Genomic DNA, 18,339 nt, shown 5'->3' with positions numbered 1-18,339 from the left:
CATGTGCAGGGATTGTGAGATTGTTATTTAAGCAGTTGTCCCCCCCTCCCATAGTCTTCTCTGCTCAGATCCAAGACATCATTTCATCTGTTCACATCAAAGAAAGCAAAACGCAGATTAATATTTTGCAATTAGAAGGGGGGGAGGGGCGACTGACTATTTTAAGCAATGTCTTGTAGATTGTCCAAGACACTTGTGAGGTAAAGCTGCAGAAGGCTTTCTCCCTCTCTTAAGGAAGGACAGCGCACTGAAGTAAGTTTCCTACAAGGCAGATTTTTCATACTCCTTAAGAAAGACAGTGTCAGCATCTGGCGGATGGAGTAAGAATGTAGGACCATCCCACTCGCAGGCACTTCACACACACACAGCTCCATGTACAGTCTGCAAACCTGCAGGAGCCAGGCAGACCCACACCTCAAGGTAAGACCCTGCCTCAAAACCCAAATCCCTTAACCTTAGGACTGACCAAGAGGCCGGCGAGGAGGAGGAGGAGGTGTGAGGGCGAGGGGGACTCGGCATCCTATGGAATATCTGCAGCTGTTTCCTTGCAGATAAATCCGCTCCGCGCTATCAATCCCCCCCATTCCTACATCTCCTTTCCCACTCATTGAAAACAATGGGATCAGCTCCGAAACCAGGGAGGAATTTTGGAATCTTTCTATTGGCAAAATAACTTCGCCTTTTTTTCCAAAAAAAATATCCCCCCCCTCCTCCCTAAAATCGTTTGTTCTATATCAATGAGGTTATTTAGCTCGGTGGCTTGATGAACATGACTCCATAGAAAGACCCCCCTTATGGCCCCCTAATAGGAAACATCTGATTGTACCAGGGACCTGAGCGGGCTGTGCCGAAACCTGGAGAGAAGAAAGGGAGGCATGAAATAGTTAACCCCCCCAACCCCATGTTTATAATGAGAGGCTCGCCTAATATTTAATTGCTCCTCGATGGGATTACACTCAGAGAAGAAAGGTAAAGGGCCGATCCGTCTAGGAATGGGGCGACTCTCCTCCGGGAGAGGTGGGTGTGTGCCCTTGTGTTCCTGACAAAGGGAGAACTTCGGGATACTGTATTCAGGGGCTTCATTGTTTCCACTCCCAAATTTTAGCTGATCTTGCGAGACTTGTGGGATCTTTCATTCTGATAGCTGGGCTTTTGTGACAATGTTTGTATCACCGCTGAATGTTTAACCTGTGGGAGATGAGTCCTGGCTTTTAGGGGGTTAATATTGTGTCACATGAATTGTGGCGATTTGTGCAAGACTAGTGAAAGCTAGCAGGTCTGCGTTCTGGTGTTTGAGGGGTTAACCTCGGCCGGGGGCAGGGGACGGTTTGCAGGATGTGGATTGTAATCTGGTGGTAAATTAGAAAAAAACACACAATAAGTTTAATATTTTCCACTGCATCGTGCAGACGATGAAGTTTTTGCGATACCACAAACTCCAGTTGTCAGTGGTTCTGCATTGAGTGAAGGAGACTACAACACTTTCCCAGGACTGAGATGGGCACAGAAATAAAAGGAGGCAGTATTACACTCTAAGAGGTAGCCATGCTGCCAATGGTCTTTATTAAAGGGGTTTTCTGGCAGCTACTTAATAAAACCTCCCCTTTAGGATAGGTCATCCATAGGGGTCCGACACCCAGGACCCTTAAAGAGGCCATAGCGCTTATGTTCATTGAACTGCAATGCCAAGGACAGCCATAGACCATGTATGGCGCTGTGCTATGTATTCAACCAACAGATCTATGGGGTTCCTGAGCGCCAGACCACCCTGATCCTATGAATAGGTATGTCCCAAAAATCCCTTTGTATACGCAGCTCCTATGTAGGCTTATGTGTCTCTGTGGTTACAGACTACAAGCAAACCTCATGTAGTCAGGCACCTTTAATATCTATCAGAGGAACTCAGCAATGCCTTTCGACTCCCTGACACGTGTGCACACTTGGCTCAGTCAGGCGTATGTGTGTGCGTCCTAAATGGTGAGAGGGGATTACATCCGACACTTCTGTCCTTCCCGTACGCCTCTGCTGGTGGCTTAACGAATGAGGCATATTAAATTTTAATATGTCCCCCAACATGGTACGGGACCCCGCCATACACATTAGGTAACGGACTGGTCCCTGGACTTTAGGGGTGGACTTCAGTAACAGAGGAAGCCCCACTGGGATTGTCGTCCCTCCTAATGTCTGTACAGCTGCAGGACTGACATATTCTCACCAGTAAAGGGCGCCCTCCTAGGAAGTGCAGCTCAGAACTTAGACTTTTTGGGTTTGGGATGATCCTTATGAGGGAGGGTCCTAGATTGCAGGTGACCGATGCTGGACTTGTATGTAACTATGACAGGGGCACATTCTATTCTATCTGGAGGTCTTGACCTTGCACAGATATCCTATAGACATGTTCTCCGCTGCCCCCAGGAAGCCAAGACATCAAAATATGGGACACCTTAAGAAGGTGAGAAGAGTAAAGAACCCCCCTTACCTGTAGCCAGCCCATGGAGGAACAAGGAACCTACTACTGCTTGTGTGGATTCCTAGTCATGTGGCCCTATTGTGTTCTGTAGGGCCAGCGCTGTGTTATTTATGTCTGACGGATTTCCAGGCTCAGATTATTGATGGTGTAAGTCGTCCATATCAGATTGGGAGGGTCCAGCTCTCCGCAGCCCTGTGGTCAGCTCGTTGTAGGGGCCGCGGTTAGGACAAATCTATAATACCCTGGAGAACGGTCACCGTGTAGTGTGTGCAATGACGTGGATTGGTGGGGGCGCTGAGGGTTGGGACCCCGCTGCTCTAATATTGAGGATAGGCCGTGGATATTCTGAACGTTGTGTAACAAATCAATGACCAATCCTTCTGGTATTGCAGAATGCGGAGTTCAGCCCACACCCCAACTCTCCGGGGGTTTGGTGTGATCTGACTCTTAAAGGGGTTATTGAATTTTAAAAGAAAAAAAACAAAACATGTTTTCGTTCCTAGACTCTTTCCAATATATTAGTAAATGTAAACCTTCAATGTTCACACTGGAGAGGTTGGAAATCTTCCCTGGATTAAAGGGTTTTTTTGGGGCTTGGGTCATCAATATATAGCATTGGGTCATTACTATGTGATCAGTGGGGGTCTGACACCCAGGAGCCCTGCAGATCAGCTCTAGCGTGGCCTCTTGCCTGTGCCAATGACGTTACATGGCACAGCAGCAATCCAGTCCCATTCAAATGAATGGGGCTGAGCTGCAATACCAAACATTGCCACTATGAACACTACAGTGCTGTGCTCGGTACTCTCCTGATCGGTGGGGGTCCCACATCTCAGACCCCCACCAATCAGATATTGATGACCTATCACTGCATTAACCTTGGCCCAAAGCAGGCAATTTTGGCAGGATAGATTGAGGGGCTAGGTTGATATTCTGGTTCCGGTGGCCCTCTCCTATATATCTGCGGGGCTCATGCGATTGGCCGGCTTCTAAGGCTCCCTGTAAAATTCTTCATCAGTCTTCCTATTACTTAGCAGAGGTGCAGCATACAGATCCCTGGATAGTGTGACCCAAATACGTCCGCAAATCTTTCCATTTATTGACAGCGAGCAGAGCTCCTGCAAACACTGAGACGTGTCCTGTCCCATGCAGGAGCTCTGCCTCCATCAGACCGGGAGACTCCTTTATACCAGTACCATAATAAAATCCTCCCTGTTTTTCTCAGGAGACGCAGATTATTTTTTAGGCTGAGGATAGAAGATTCTGTTTTCTCTGGCTTCTCGCTCATCCCGTTTCCGCATGAATATAAATAGTGCGTCTTCCGTTTTGTTTTTTACATGCTCTCTTATCTGATTGTATTCTGGATTTGTCTCGGTCCAGGAGATAAACCTAAGGGGGAACGAGTTAAGGTCGGATGTATATAAGGCCTCTTGGACATTTGGGGTTTGTTCACCTCGTGTAATAGTGAGGAATCATTGTTGTCGCGCTGGTGGTATCACTGTTATGGACACAACAATATCCGCACATATCACCGATACATTAGGGGACGCAGGGGAGCGTCTATGGGGACAGAGGGGGAGGTTCTATGGGGACGCAGGGAAGCGTCTATGGGGACGCAGGGGGAGCGTCTATGGGGACGCAGGGGGAGCGTCTATGGGGACGCAGGGGGAGCGTCTATGGGGACGCAGGGGGAGCGTCTATGGGGACGCAGGGGGAGCGTCTATGGGGACGCAGGGGAGCGTCTATGGGGACGCAGGGGAGCGTCTATGGGGACGCAGGGAAGGGTCTATGGGGACGCAGGGGGAGCGTCTATGGGGACGCAGGGGGAGCGTCTATGGGGACGCAGGGGGAGCGTCTATGGGGACGCAGGGGGAGCGTCTATGGGGACGCAGGGGAGCGTCTATGGGGACACAGGGGGAGCGTCTATGGGGACGCAGGGGAGCTTCTATGGGGACGTAGGGAAGCGTCTATGGGGACACGGGGAGCATTTATGGGGACGCAGGGGGAGCATTTATGGGGACGCAGGGGGAGCATCTATGGGGACGCAGGGGGAGCGTCTATGGGGACACAGGGGGAGCGTCTATGGGGACACAGGGGGAGCGTCTATGGGGACGCAGGAGAGCGTTTATGGGGACGCAGGGGGAGCATCTATGGGGACGCAGGGGAGCGTTTATGGGGACGGAAGGGGAGCGTTTATGGGCACACGGCCTCGCCTGCAGCAACCAGCATGAATCATGGTAGGAGTCCCAGAGCCAGTCACCAAACCGAGCCTGGGAGAATTGTAAGGATCATTACATCTCCTTCGTGCCCTGACAACTGTTTTCCTAAGGTAAGCGAAAGTGAGCTGACCTAAGATGTAAGTCGTCACCAGAGGAGCGATCGGCCTCCTAATATATCACAAAGCGTTTCCTAACACACGGTGAAATGATCTGTGACCTTGGCAAACATCTTTATTAACAGACTACAAACAAACCCGGTGTAGTCTGCTCCTACGGTTATTCTTCCTTGCAGCCTCCCTTACTTTTTACTAGCCTACATTTCACAGATTAGGAAGGAGTTGACTGAAGAATCAGACGACAGGGGGTTTGTTTGTCTGTCACCATGAAAACACATAGGTCCGTATAGGAGCTGTATACTCACAAGGTAGAATATTTTTAATTTGGACCGTATGCTAAAGTTGTTTAATTTTCTTATTTCTTTATGGGGGGACCAAACCTCATGTAGATGTTACTGTCCCTGATGTTGTGCGCATGCGCCGCACCGATCTTTCAATATTGCACATGGGCTCCGGAGAAAAATAGAGATGCCCATGAGGAGCAAGGGGGCAACGTTGGGCGGGGTTTATGGAGGAGACCCGCCAGCAGGACCTCTTATTATATACTCGCCTGTTATTAGATATTTTGTAGCTTTCTCTTCTATCGGATATTTTTTTGTGCGTTCCATAATCTGCGCAGGTTGTGTGCGCCCAGCGGTGCACTGGGGCTACGTATTGACCGCTCCAATGACGGATTGCTGGGCCCGGGCACATATTGTCGGTCTCAGCAGTTCTGTAATGACACTCGCTGGTGAAGATTTAGCGGGATGTCGATCTCTCAGTCCTTACGAGGGCAGATCTTGCCGCAAGAAAATAAATACAATCACCAAAGCTTCAATCCTATCACGTGACATTGCTGTAATTTATGATTGTTACAGTGTTGTCATCAATAAAGTTATTTCAGTGGGAATGTCCATGAATCTCCGGCAGCAAAGAGCTGGTCATGGGAGAGGAAATCGGCGGGTATCCGTGCAATCCATGTAGGAGCCCTTCTGCTTTTCGTTAGGGGTATACAGACCAGGAGACCACACGGCATTGCAGGGTATATGGATAGGGGTTGCCTAGAGTAATCCTCCCCTCTAAATAACGCATATGATGTTGCACTGATAGGGTAAGTTCACACGGAGTAAAATGGAGTGTAATTTGGAGTGTAATTTTTACACGTGTAAAAAATTTACATGTGTATTATGGAGTGTTTTTTTTTTACACGTGGCGTTTCAGTAGCGTTTACGGAGCGTTTTTTGGAGTGTTTACTGAAGCGTTTTTTTTACACGTGCAAATGCTCCAAAAAACACTCCGTAAACGCTACTGAAACGCCACGTGTAAAAAAAACACTCCAAAATACACGTGTAAATTTTTTACATGTGTAAAAATTACACTCCAAATTACACTCCATTTTACTCCGTGTGACTTACCCATATACTGTACTTGCAGTGCATTGACTTGTATATACAGGTTGGAAGCTTGGCAGTGACTGCGGCAGGAATGCGAAATAATTTGTTGCTTTACCTAATTGCATCCCTTTAATTAAAGTGGTTGTTCAGGATTAGAAAACCATGGCTGCTTTTATTCTAAGAACAGCGCCGCTCCTATCAACAGGTGGTGTTTCAGTATTTAAAGGGGACCTCTCACCCCCTCCACTAACTCCACCGCTTTCCATCCTTCAATAGATGCCCCTCTACCGATTCCAGCACAGTTGGATTGTTTTTCTCCAGCCCCCACCCTTCATTGCTGTTATAGCCTCCAAGATGCCAGTTAGGCTCTTTACTGTCAGGAGGGTGGTCTTTTACCATCCACTCTACCCTAGGACCGCCCACCTGACAGTAGAGCGCCTCATTATCCTATTGAGTGTGGACACTTACAGCACTGATTGCTCAGGGATGGCGGGGACTAGAAAAATAAAATACAACTGTGCTGCAATCAGTGGAGCCGTGACTATCGAAGGATGGAAAAGGTAAAAATTGGTAGTGGTAGTGAAAGGTCCCCCTAAGTAAGGATTAGTTATCACCCCCCCATCTTTCAGCAGCACAGAGTATTTTAGTGTTGATCTTGTGGGAAGCAGCAACATAATAGGAGAAGGGACATCCCTTTAAGACCGCGCTTGTGTGTTGCACATATAAATGACAATCACAAAGAAGCAACTGTGTCCTGTAATACAGATATGGGGACGTGGCGTGCGCTGGAATAAAAGGCATCACTAATGGGTTAACATTCCTCATGACGGAGGAGAAATATGTGTGAGATCTGCGAAAATAGGGACAAAAGTGCACGGACGTTCCCCTGGTGGTATCATGTGGCGCTGCCCCGCTCACATGTCAGCCCGCAGTCCTATCATCACATGAGCAGGCCGGTCACTGACTCCTCAGATCTGCCCACGCCCCTCCTGAGACATAGCACAGCCTAGAACATAGGGCAGGCGCAAACATTCCACAACTGTTATGAAGACTTGTGCATCTCCATGGCAACAGACTACAAACAAACAGGATCTGACTACACAGGGCTTGTAGTCTGTTACCAAAGAGACGCGTAGGAGCAAAGAGAACCCTGAGACCTCATTGGATACAATTACAGAGCTGGAATATGGGACTTATACAATACGTGATAGTCACTGGTAGGATCGGGACTCGATGAATGGCCACAATAGGAAATGCCGGGCCCTGGGTGAAGTTTCCCTTTGGCAGTAACGACCCTCTACAGATTCCAGCGTATTACCCATGATGCATCGTTCTGGAGAGTCGTTTTCATCACTCCTGTCCCATTATTATCAATGGGTCATCTGGGCGGCTTCCTCACCGCCCCAAAGATGAAGAGGATATGCTCAGAAAATAAAAAGAATTTACGAGGAGGCGGAACCGGCCGAAATTCCTGTGAAAGGCCCCAGATATTTATGAAGGCCGATTTTATCACTTCCTGCTCATTTAGGGAAGAAAATTCTACAAAGGATTAAAAATGAGGTTTCTCCAGAATGCTCCGCACGTAGAGATTATACTGTAATATACTCCACGTAGCAAATATCTGCTGAGCCCTGACAGGTGTATACGTCTGATACTATCTGTGATATACCGAATCCTAAATATCCTCCTACTAGGGGCCCAGTAACCGCAGCGAGGGATACAGAAATGTCAGCACATTCATTGTAATGTATAATACAGGATCAGCAATGTATGTACACAGTGACTGCACCAGCAGAATAGTGAGCGCAGCTCTGGAGTATAATACAGGATAAGTAATGTAATGTATGTACACAGTGACTGCACCAGCAGAATAGTGAGCGCAGCTCTGGAGTATAATACAGGATAAGTAATGTAATGTATGTACACAGTGACTGCACCAGCAGAATAGTGAGCGCAGCTCTAGAGTATAATACAGGATAAGTAATGTAATGTATGTACACAGTGACTGCACCAGCAGAATAGTGAGCGCAGCTCTGGAGTATAATACAGGATAAGTAATGTAATGTATGTACACAGTGACTGTACCAGCAGAATAGTGAGCGCAGCTCTGGAGTATAATACAGGATAAGTAATGTAATGTATGTACACAGTGACTGTACCAGCAGAATAGTGAGCGCAGCTCTGGAGTATAATACAGGATAAGTAATGTAATGTATGTACACAGTGACTGTACCAGCAGAATAGTGAGCGCAGCTCTGGAGTATAATACAGGATAAGTAATGTAATGTATGTACACAGTGACTGCACCAGCAGAATAGTGAGCGCAGCTCTGGAGTATAATACAGGATAAGTAATGTAATGTATGTACACAGTGACTGTACCAGCAGAATAGTGAGCGCAGCTCTGGAGTATAATACAGGATAAGTAATGTAATGTATGTACACAGTGACTGCACCAGCAGAATAGTGAGCGCAGCTCTGGGGTATAATACAGGATAAGTAATGTAATGTATGTACACAGTGACTGCACCTGCAGAATAGTGAGCGCAGCTCTGGGGTATAATACAGGATAAGTAATGTAATGTATGTACACAGTGACTGAACCAGCAGAATAGTGAGCGCAGCTCTGGAGTATAATACAGGATAAGTAATGTAATGTATATACACAGTGACTGCACCAGCAGAATAGTGAGCGCAGCTCTGGTGTATAATACAGGATAAGTAATGTAATGTATGTACACAGTGACTGTACCAGCAGAATAGTGAGTGCAGTTCTGGAGTATAATACAGGATAAGTAATGTAATGTATGTACACAGTGACTGCACCAGCAGAATAGTGAGCGCAGCTCTGGAGTATAATACAGGATAAGTAATGTAATGTATGTACACAGTGACTGCACCAGCAGAATAGTGAGCGCAGCTCTGGAGTATAATACAGGATAAGTAATGTAATGTATGTACACAGTGACTGCACCAGCAGAATAGTGAGTGCAGTTCTGGAGTATAATACAGGATAAGTAATGTATGTACACAGTGACTGCACCAGCAGAATAGTGAGCGCAGCTCTGGAGTATAATACAGGATAAGTAATGTAATGTATGTACACAGTGACTGCACCAGCAGAATAGTGAGCGCAGCTCTGGAGTATAATACAGGATAAGTAATGTAATGTATATACACAGTGACTGCACCAGCAGAATAGTGAGTGCAGCTCTGGAGTATAATACAGGATAAGTAATGTAATGTATATACACAGTGACTGCACCAGCAGAATAGTGAGCGCAGCTCTGGAGTATAATACAGGATAAGTAATGTAATGTATGTACACAGTGACTGCACCAGCAGAATAGTGAGTGCAGTTCTGGAGTATAATACAGGATAAGTAATGTATGTACACAGTGACTGCACCAGCAGAATAGTGAGCGCAGCTCTGAAGTATAATACAGGATAAGTAATGTAATGTATGTACACAGTGACTGCACCAGCAGAATAGTGAGCGCAGCTCTGGAGTATAATACAGGATAAGTAATGTAATGTATGTACACAGTGACTGCACCAGCAGAATAATGAGCGCAGCTCTGGAGTATAATACAGGATAAGTAATGTAATGTATGTACACAGTGACTGCACCAGCAGAATAGTGAGCGCAGCTCTGGAGTATAATACAGGATAAGTAATGTAATGTATATACACAGTGACTGCACCAGCAGAATAGTGAGCGCAGCTCTGGTGTATAATACAGGATAAGTAATGTAATGTATGTACACAGTGACTGTACCAGCAGAATAGTGAGCGCAGCTCTGGAGTATAATACAGGATAAGTAATGTAATGTATGTACACAGTGACTGTACCAGCAGAATAGTGAGCGCAGCTCTGGAGTATAATACAGGATAAGTAATGTAATGTATGTACACAGTGACTGCACCAGCAGAATAGTGAGCGCAGCTCTGGAGTATAATACAGGATAAGTAATGTAATGTATGTACACAGTGACTGTACCAGCAGAATAGTGAGCGCAGCTCTGGAGTATAATACAGGATAAGTAATGTAATGTATGTACACAGTGACTGCACCAGCAGAATAGTGAGCGCAGCTCTGGGGTATAATACAGGATAAGTAATGTAATGTATGTACACAGTGACTGCACCTGCAGAATAGTGAGCGCAGCTCTGGGGTATAATACAGGATAAGTAATGTAATGTATGTACACAGTGACTGAACCAGCAGAATAGTGAGCGCAGCTCTGGAGTATAATACAGGATAAGTAATGTAATGTATATACACAGTGACTGCACCAGCAGAATAGTGAGCGCAGCTCTGGTGTATAATACAGGATAAGTAATGTAATGTATGTACACAGTGACTGTACCAGCAGAATAGTGAGTGCAGTTCTGGAGTATAATACAGGATAAGTAATGTAATGTATGTACACAGTGACTGCACCAGCAGAATAGTGAGCGCAGCTCTGGAGTATAATACAGGATAAGTAATGTAATGTATGTACACAGTGACTGCACCAGCAGAATAGTGAGCGCAGCTCTGGAGTATAATACAGGATAAGTAATGTAATGTATGTACACAGTGACTGCACCAGCAGAATAGTGAGTGCAGTTCTGGAGTATAATACAGGATAAGTAATGTAATGTACGTACACAGTGACTGCACCAGCAGAATAGTGAGCGCAGCTCTGGAGTATAATACAGGATAAGTAATGTCATGTATGTACACAGTGACTGCACCAGCAGAATAGTGAGTGCAGTTCTGGAGTATAATACAGGATAAGTAATGTATGTACACAGTGACTGCACCAGCAGAATAGTGAGCGCAGCTCTGAAGTATAATACAGGATAAGTAATGTAATGTATGTACACAGTGACTGCACCAGCAGAATAGTGAGCGCAGCTCTGGAGTATAATACAGGATAAGTAATGTAATGTATGTACACAGTGACTGCACCAGCAGAATAATGAGCGCAGCTCTGGAGTATAATACAGGATAAGTAATGTAATGTATGTACACAGTGACTGCACCAGCAGAATAGTGAGCGCAGCTCTGGAGTATAATACAGGATAAGTAATGTAATGTATATACACAGTGACTGCACCAGCAGAATAGTGAGCGCAGCTCTGGTGTATAATACAGGATAAGTAATGTAATGTATGTACACAGTGACTGTACCAGCAGAATAGTGAGCGCAGCTCTGGAGTATAATACAGGATAAGTAATGTAATGTATGTACACAGTGACTGCACCAGCAGAATAGTGAGCGCAGCTCTGGAGTATAATACAGGATAAGTAATGTATGTACACAGGGACTGCACCAGCAGAATAGTGAGCGCAGCTCTGGAGTATAATACAGGATAAGTAATGTAATGTATGTACACAGTGACTGTACCAGCAGAATAGTGAGCGCAGCTCTGGAGTATAATACAGGATAAGTAATGTAATGTATGTACACAGTGACTGCACCAGCAGAATAGTGAGCGCAGCTCTGGAGTATAATACAGGATAAGTAATGTAATGCATGTACACAGTGACTGCACCAGCAGAATAGTGAGCGCAGCTCTGGAGTATAATACAGGATAAGTAATGTAATGTATGTACACAGTGACTGCACCAGCAGAATAGACTGGGCTGATCACCTGGAGGCGCTGCACAGAAAGGGCCACAGCAGACTCTACCTGCTCAGGAGGATGAGGGCCTTCGGAGTCCGGGGGACACTTCTTAGGGCCTTCTTCAACTCTGTGGTTGCCTCAGCCATCTTTTTCGGTGTGGCCTGCTGGGGAAGCAGTATATCAACCAGGGACAGAAATAGACTTGACAGGCTGATCAGGAGGGCCAGCTCTGTCCTGGGGGGCCCCTTGGACCCAGTACAGGTGGTGGGTGACAGAAGGACACTGTCTGTGGTGACCTCCATGCGGGAGAACAAATCCCACCCCATGTATGGGACCCTGATGGGACTTGGCAGCACTGTAAGCGACCGTCTGCTTCACCCCAAGTGTGAGAAGGAGCGCTATCGCAGGTCCTTCCTTCCAACCGCGACCAGGCTGTATAATCTACATCAGACCAAACGAAGACTCCGCACAGAGAACTAATGATTATGACGATGACCATGAGGTCTTCCTCTTTCTCTTCTGTTTTTCCTTAGCTGCCATGGACTCCTAGTATATCTTCTCTTCTCAGCTTATCTGTGTCTACGTCTGTAATATATTACTCTGTATTATCCTGTATCTGTATTACTATGCTGCTGTAACACGCTGAAATTTCCCCAATGTGGGACTATTAAAGGATTATCTTAATAGTGAGCGCAGCTCTGGAGTATAATACAGGATAAGTAATGTAATGTATGTACACAGTGACTGTACCAGCAGAATAGTGAGCGCAGCTCTGGAGTATAATACAGGATAAGTAATGTAATGTATGCACACAGTGACTGTACCAGTAGAATAGTGAGTGCAGCTCTGGAGTATAATACAGGATATACCTCGGGGTCAGTACTGTAATACACTTGATGTAGATTATGTAACTTTAGTGTCTTTGACCCTGTAACTCTCTCTTAATATAGACAGAAATTGACATTAGGAGTCACACGCAATTTATGATGGTTAAAGACAAAATAATGAAAGGACAGGAAGTTCTCGGGGAAGTCGGTAATGTACACAAGCCGAGGTCAGTATCCAGTCATCCAGTAGAACAATCCTTGGCCCCGGTAATGCTGCAGTTAGAAGTAAGATGTCAGGGACTTCTCGGAGAGGTGCAGCTGTCGGCTATAAGAGGGAAGCCTGAGCACAATGCCTGATATCAGAGGATTGGCAGGAGCGAACCAAACACTTGTGGCTCAACTTCCTGACAGCAAGTACAAATCCTTGTCATGTCCAGATATTAATGATATGGCGACAGGAAAATACTCCAAATCGCAAAGTGCAGGGGAAACAATTACATCATATTAGTGACTAGTTCTGGCTGGTTTGTCAGATTCTTATGGGGCAGTAATAGTGAAGGCACCTTGGGCAGCGTTTATAGCCTTGGGTTTGCTCTCATGGGTCTGTATCTGCTCTGAACATACACAATTACATCTTTTTTTTTTCTCAATCTTCTTTGCAAAGCCATAGGCAAGTTCTTGGTGGATGGACAGCACAGAGTCCGGCCCCAACGTCTCAGATGGATCATTGTTGTATGTCTGCGTAACTTTGACACCAAGTTTAGGATTGAGAGATTTTAGGTGACCTCTGTGGGGTCCCAGATGTCAGACCAACCCCCTTTTGGTTGTCAGATCCTCCTAAGGATAGCTCCTTAATATCAGATCGGCAGGAATCTGACACTTGGATGTTTGAAGGTCCGTGACGTCAGGTTCATCAATCACATGACCTGATGACCGCTCTGTCTCATCCAAGTGAATGGTGCTGAGCTGCAATACCAAACACCACCTCTATACACTATATGGCGCTTTCTTGACAACTAGCATTGGGATGAGGTCAATGGAGACTATTCATTGATCTATTGTCTTATCTTGAATCCTAGCAATCTTAGAAGTGTTCTCTCGCTCTTAGTACAGCAGAGTTCAGCCGCTGCAGTTATTTGTGTGTGTTTTCCATTCACCTCCTCCATAGACTTCTATGTAGAAAGTAACTCCGCCTTTAATAAGATGTAAGAAGTTGTTATTATTAGAGGTCACTTTAAGTCTCCGCTGTATAAGATAAGTGTACGAGTTCAAGTTTCCTTCTGTCGAGAATCCTTGACTTCCTTCCCTCCTCCGTCCGCACCTCTGATCACCTTGCAGGATGACGGTTTTGGATGTTTGTGTGTTTTTTTTAGGGGAATGTTGCAGGAAGCCGCCGGCCTTTGATGACCCAGTTTTTTTTTTCTGGTTGTTTATGAAACCTTCTCTTCACTTGGAAATATTTACTCAGCTGCAGGGCCGGTCACGACAGCTGATAAGTCGTGTCAGCGGCCAAATATACTGTTGTACACGACTTCTCGTACACAAGGAGCACGATGTGGCATTCCTTACATATGAAGATTACCTCTGGGATTGTGCCATGTGTCTACTTGCAGAATATTGCACAGTAAGATAGATGGGTTGGGGTCACCAGAATCGATCGCGGTTTCCCCATATGATTCGCGGCCTCCGTTGCGAAGAGGTTGCCATTTCTGTCTATGCAAATGAACTCTGTGGAGCAATGACAGCGGGACCCTTAGGTTGGGATTTGATCATAAAGAGTAAGCAACGCAACCCAACATTTTATATAGGGTTTAACTGTGCGATATTGTTCAAAGTCAATTCCCTTTAAGATTACCTTTTTGATGCCATATTTGCTACCAGAGTGCACAGGACACTGCCATGTCGCATCAAGGAGCGACATGGTGCGTTTTGTAAATTGGCTGCAGTCTTCAGGTCTCCTCGAGTCACATCTGCAGGTCCTGTTTCCCTTAAAGGAGTTGCCCAGGATTAGAAGAACATGTCTGCTTTCTTCCAGTCACAGCGCCACTCCTGTCCATGGGTCATAGGTGGTATTGCAGGGCAGCTCTGTTAAAGTGAATATGCTGAACTGCAATACCACATATAACCTGTGGACAAGTGTCGGCGCTGTTTTTCTAATTCCTTAACATCATTGATACAGAATGGATTGTACTAGTATCAGAAAATGGGTAAACTTGTGGACTATGGACCAGGCCAGGAAACCTACGGCTGAGAAAGTGTAACCTAGAAGCCGGGTCAAAGCTAGAAGGAGTGTCCGAAACGAGAGCAGAAGAATGACCGGGCCCAAGCCAAGAGATCACAGATAAAACCAAACAAGTAAGAGAGCGAACCAGAGTCAGTAAGATGAGATACAGCAGATAACCAGACAAGTTCTGAGCATAAAGCCGGATCACAAGGTAATCACAGGCATCGGACAAGTCTCAATGCCAGGTTTCAATACCCCGCCTCATCTCAGGATGGGGCCGTACTCTGACACCTCAAAGCTCAGCCAAAGCTTCACTGCTATAGCAACCTTCAAGCATGGGCTGTGAGCAGTGCTGCACTAAAGAGCATGAGGGATACAAGTAGGAGACATACTAAGATTCCTAACATTGCCTGTATCTGATCTGTCACTCCTCTCCATTGTTTGCATTGCCTCCCCCCCAAATGACGGATATTTTGTTTATGGCTTGCTGATAATTTTGGACCCTTCCATTCCCATGAATCATTTGCTACCTGACTAATGATGGGATTGTTCCATCGTTTTGCTTCCAAATAGTAACAATCGTTCTTGGCCTAAAGGCTTCGCCTAGTGATTGTTTCCAGAAGATCCCGACCTGTTACGTGTTCCTAGAGAGAACAGATCCCATTCCTGTATGATGTTATGGTATGGAGAGTATCCAGGGGCCTGCACAGAAATCCTAGGGCTCATAGCAAACCACGGACTGGGCTCCTATCCCCACAATGGGAAAAATCCAGAATACCGATGCGGTTTATATCTTCTCTATCTGTAAGGACATTAGATACGTGAGCACAACATAAGATGGGAAAATCCAGAAATCTGAGTGAGCCCTGGACATCTGCGCTAAACCAGCCAGGGCCGGGATTTCATATACCGCCATCTTGTGTGGTTTTCTGGTGCCGCAGTGTGGAGAGTATACCAAGAGTGGAAAAACATTCAGCGAGGGGCGAACCTGTGGATGAAAGGATCAGAGGAGGACGTTGGGTATCTTCAGGTTTTCTTGGTGCACTCTTGGTCTTGATACCTGTGTATGGCACCACCAATGGCTACAGTCCTGAAGGCTAAAGGAGGTCTGTTTCTCTACTAGATGGGTCTCTAATAAAGTGGCCATTCAGTGGAGAGATTTTTTTTTTTTTTTTTTTGGTGCCGTGCAGAACGCCTGGTAATATTAGACGTGTCACAGTCTTATTAACACCTCGCTGACACCTACGATGAAGCGAATACAGGGAAACAGCATTAATCCCTGCAATGACTCAATGCTAACACTTCCTTCACGTCACTAGATCTCCTCCAGAAAATAAATGGTTATGAACTACATGAGACATGTATGGCCTTGTAAGGCTGGGTTCACACTGCTGCTTTGCAGTCCTAGTCGTAGGGTCCGAACAACGGACCGAAACTGTGACAGAATGATGGATGCAGACGGAGCATCTACCGTTTTCATCATTCGCCCTTCACGCTTCCATCTTGTTTGCTTATCTTTCAAACGGAAGATCAATTCTGCTGGATCAGAACAATGAACCTAAAAATGCAGTGTGACATTAGTCTTATGAACAGTGGGTGACAGGTTCACAGATTCGTTTGAGTACTGTGTGGTTGGGATGGAACTCCCAGTGTTAGAGGTTACTATGATATAGGGAGTTCTGCTTTGTAAGCCTTGCTCCAGGAAATGCAGCCGTCACATGGACTACGTTACCCACACGGCGCACAGGAGGTCATATGTCAGTGCTGACTTTTGGATTAATTAACTTCATGTCTTCATTTTTCTCAGTAGGGTCCTCCGTGTTCAGAGCTCATTGCCTAGGTTTCCGACCACCTCTGCTATCTTGCTGCAGTGGCTAGGTTGGTGACGTCTGTCACTATTCCCAGCACCGCTCTACTCTTCTCTCCACTATGACTGACTGCTGATGGCGCCTTCTGTCAACTCTGTAAGGTGCAGCACAAATGGCTAGAACAGGGCTTGATCAGTGCCTCTGTAATGTCTCTATCAGTAAATCCAAAGATTATTGGATGTAGTTTAGAAGAAGCACAGTCTCGGGAGCTCGCTGATGGCCGGTATGTCACACAGGCTAAGCCCACCCACCAACTTGTAACTGAAAACAGGAAGTGGAGGGGAGAGGAGACCGGAGAGTAGGAGAAACCCTGGGGAAAACCCTCTATAATTGTAATATTCTGATTGCCTGTGGTCACCACTAGAGGGAGCGTAGGAGATTTGTGCACTGAACTCAATGATGAGGCTCTACGTGGTAAGCTCCCCCTAGTGGTGGCTTCAGTTGGCTATATTTTACAGCAATGTGAGTGCAGGGGATTTCGCCCTTTTCTAACGAAGAAACTAATAGGCACAAAATATTGAGATTGAAAGTCACAAAATAGCCTTCGAGGGTAGAGATGTTCTTTAATATTAGGACTTCTGACCACAACTTTGGTCATATCCCTGTACCTTAACAAAATTGGGCATAACGTGGAGCTATAGTCATTTAATGTGCTGCCTTGCGGTGCCTTCATATGGTGCTGTATTATGGCGCTGTCCTCCCTGGACTATGAATATGTCAGTAACACTAGATCCAATGGAACATGCCCCGGTGTTTTTCAGCTTCGTAGGGCCCCATAGACCGCGAGGGTTCCCATATCACCGCTCCGTACTACTCGGAGGTTATAAGTGTGCACAAGCGCGTAGTCTGCAGCCTTTTACCTATTGAATTATGGCAGGAAATTGCAAAAAAAAAAATGCTAGTATTAAATTTTTTTTCCACGCCCGCTGGAGCTGACATTTGAGGCTTTGGGCAATTCTGTGCCCATCAAAATCTGAGAATATTCTGTGTGACATCCTGCGAGCGCTCCCAGAAATTGGATTCGGTCTCTGCCGGCTGTGATACTGTTATTTCGGCAGCTTGCAGCCTATATTTATTTCGGGCGTTCTGCAGGAACACAAGTCACGCTGACAACAAAGCCTTGGGATTTCGGATGAAAATAAGACGCCATTAATATGGTGGCTTCGTGGCCGTGTTATTTCCGTGTCTGGACGCCAAGAGTAAGTCCGAGGTCCAGATATAAACAGGATTAGAAAATCATCGGCTATTATTAGATCCATCCCAGCGCTCATTGCTACCTTTCATCTCCCGACATTTGCACATCTCTTTGAAGTCGTCGGCCATGACACCTGTTTAGCCAAGGGCCAGTTGTTCAACTGTCAATCACATGTCTGCCCATCACTAGCAGAAGCCATAGGTCTGCCGCCAAGAGGTTATTTGGGGTGATCTGAATGATCCAGGGACATGGTGATATGGACGACCTTGCCTAAGAATAGGTAACTCTGCAACATCTTTATCCAGAAGAACCTTGAAAGGAATGTGTCTCCAGAAAATGCTAAGACCAGTGACTAAGCCTAATTATAGCCTGAAACTTGCCAATTCTGTAGAGGTTTGCTTTGCTGCAGTTGTTGCCTTCACATCAGACAGG

At 46.0% G+C, this 18,339-nt stretch overlaps 1 protein-coding gene across 1 annotated transcript in view; it reads left to right on the top strand.

The window, feature by feature from the left end:
- Window positions 1-262: 262 nt before the first annotated feature.
- KANK4 (KN motif and ankyrin repeat domains 4) overlaps window positions 263-18,339 on the top strand; it is a 73,800-nt gene continuing 55,723 nt past the window's right edge. Inside the window, exon 1 of the mRNA XM_075287472.1 lies at window positions 263-420. The gene's annotated coding sequence lies outside the window, so the exon portion shown is untranslated. The remainder of the gene's footprint in view (window positions 421-18,339) is intronic.

The sequence above is a fragment of the Leptodactylus fuscus genome, chromosome 9 (assembly GCF_031893055.1).
Source record: "Leptodactylus fuscus isolate aLepFus1 chromosome 9, aLepFus1.hap2, whole genome shotgun sequence".
NCBI lineage: Eukaryota > Metazoa > Chordata > Amphibia > Anura > Leptodactylidae > Leptodactylus > Leptodactylus fuscus.
This window is presented reverse-complemented; position numbering and strand designations above follow the sequence as displayed.